At 40.7% G+C, this 2,841-nt stretch overlaps 1 pseudogene; it reads left to right on the top strand.

Moving 5' to 3' along the window:
- The first annotated feature begins 322 nt into the window (after positions 1 to 322).
- On the top strand, positions 323 to 709 carry LOC101574344 (annotated as a pseudogene).
- The last annotated feature ends 2,132 nt before the right edge of the window (positions 710 to 2,841 follow it).

The raw sequence follows: 2,841 nt of genomic DNA on the forward strand, positions 1-2,841 counted from the left end.
ACAAAGTAATTCTGAAGAAGAATGTCAAGACAGTGGGCATCAGAATCTGTGAATTCAAATTAAGCTGCAGTGATTAGAAAACAGCATGGTACCAGCAGATGAAACAAAAGACCTGAGGATGAATAGAACAGAACTGAAGATGCAGAAACAGTTCCACACACCCTCAGGTAACTTATCTTTGACAAAAGAGTGAAACATGAACAGGATGTAATCAGCCAGGAAAGAGGAGACTCTGGAGAAGTCTGAGACCGCTCATGGACTGGAGGCACTGGAGGATGATGAGGATGAAGAGGAGATGCTGCCGCATTCTGAGGCTGTGGCTGTATTCTAGAAGGGTCTCTCCATGGTAGTGCAAGACCCACTCCTCTGCGACCTTCCAATCCAGGTTACTTTGGAAGATGTCAACTCCCAGATAGCACTAGAATATGGCCAAGCAATGACAGGTACGGAAGATGGAATGAGAAGTAATGCCTGCGGTTGTAGTGCAGAATGCCAAGGTCCTGGACTTGAAAAAGGCCATTCAAAGACATGTGCAACTCAGGCAGGACTCAGGCAGGCGCGTGAAGGGGGCATTCAGCACATCAGCTGGTCCTATGTGTGGAGGACATACCATCTGACCTCTGTGGGAGAGAAACTCACAGAGGACTGGAAAAAGCTCTGAGATTATGGTATCTAGAATTTGGATGAGGTATACTTCATCAAAAGCTGAGGCAAAACGGAACCTCGGTCAAGTGCAACTTTATTCGTGGTGGTGGAGCTTTCCCCTGCAAGATGGATTCCCTCCAGTCATTGTCCTCCTCATGAAAAGTGTCAAGATGAGTGCATTCATAGTGTGCCTAGTGGATGCAGCTGTCAGCATGAATCCTGGCGTGGCTGTTCTTGCTTTCCTATGAACTTGACCTGACCTCCTCCTGGATTTAAAAACTGGTTACAGGGCTGGGGGCCTGGCCTTATGTACCAAAAAACCCTGTTTGCTTCAGATTTTGAAATCAGAAAGCCGCAGTACCCTCTGTAGGAGGATGTGGGTTTGCCTCATCACAGAGGGAAGGTTATGGCAGAGAGCTGGTATGGGTGAGTCTTAAAGTCTAACAGACCATAACTGAGTCCTGTGACCACACCGCATGCCTGTTACCATGATCTCCACAGCAACGATTTGTAAATAAAAGCTAAGCAGCTGCTTCAAAAAAAAGCAAAACATCTTCACAAAGAAAAATAGTCTCTTTCATAAATGGTGCTAGAAAAAGTGAATTTCCACATACCAAACATTAAACCTAGACCTAGGTATCAATTTCCTATGATGAATGTCATCATTATGCATTCCAAAGTATACTAGTAAATTTTTTTTGTTTTGAAAAAAAGAGTGAGGGACCCAAAGAGCTTGCTAGATCCCTCCACCATGTGAAGACACAGAGAAGAGTTATGGCTGTGAGAAATTTGCTCTCACTGGACTGCAATTTGTGATAAAAATATATGGTGAATAACTGTAGCTTTAGTAATTTTAAGAAGCATGCTAGACTTACACAGGAATCAACTTACCCCTTTGGTTCTGTTTATAACCCACATTTATGTTGGCTTGCTCTGTACATACAAAAATCTTCCAGGAAACAGAACATTGGACATAAATCTCTCAGGAGAATCTCAGCAAAAATTTCTGCGAAGCTGTTTGTGCTGCCTAAAGTGTTTCATTTAGGACCTAACAAAATGTTGACAGTTTGAAACTTAAAATTGATTTCAAATGTGGAAAAGAAATAAAAGCTCTCTTCCCATCATTTTGATTCTTTTGACACAGATTACCAAAAAGAAGTGTACATGGACAGCCTATTCTATCTTTTCTTTTTATCCCTTCAAAAATGCTAAATTGTAAGAAAGCCTAAAATAGCTACTCAAGTAATATATTTGAAATTCACTCCATGTAGAAATTACTAGAATATGTAGAAAACCCTTTCTGGTCCTAGTCAGTTTGGAAAGTTTATATTTGTGATCCTATGGATAAATTATTGGAAACCCATCAAGTTAATCCCAATCTACCAGTTCCAGAGCACCCCATGGTAAGAATAAAGATACTACAGCATATTTATAATTATGGAGAGCCAAGAAGTCCTAAGTCCAGCCATGATGTTGGCTATCCAGAGCAAAGACCTTGGGCCAGGACTGAACCCAGGCTTTAGTCAGCCATGAAGGAGGTATGGCTTGAGGATGAATGACTGAGAATGTCAGGAAGTGAGTGAGTACTGTGAACTGGGCTAGGTAGGAGGTCTGTACTTGCCTCTGAGGTATGCACAGAAGGATGGGGACAGTCCAAGCAAAGAATAAAAATCTAGCAAAGCAGAAAATCTCAGAAAAAGAACAGTGATTCTAAAGATCCCACAGACAAGAACTACATTAACACAGTAACAGAAGTTAGAAGTCCTTACTGCAGGCATGTTAAAAGACAGGACTAACTCCTTTATTGAGAAGAAATCCAAACTAAAACCAGACTGCGATTAAAACTATACATATTAAACAAACAATGTACTAAAACAAAACTTTCTCATGGTAGTGAAAAAGTACAAAGAAATAGTTAAATGACAGGATTATCAAAATGCATATAGGAAACTGTAAAATGAGATGCAATGCTTTAAGAACTGTAATAATCAGGCTGGGGGGATGGCTCAGTAGGACAAGTGCTTCCCTGGCAAGCACAAGGGCCTGAGTTCAATCCCTGGTTCCACCCAAAAACTAAAACAAGAAGAACTGCAATAATATGTTGAAGATATAAAGAAAAGTACATGAAGAAGTGAATCTGGAAGTACATGCATTCTTATAGATTAAAAATGTACTGATTTAAGAGACAGGCTTATT

This window comes from Octodon degus, unplaced genomic scaffold, assembly GCF_000260255.1.
Source record: "Octodon degus isolate 3935 unplaced genomic scaffold, OctDeg1.0 scaffold00217, whole genome shotgun sequence".
Lineage (NCBI taxonomy): Eukaryota > Metazoa > Chordata > Mammalia > Rodentia > Octodontidae > Octodon > Octodon degus.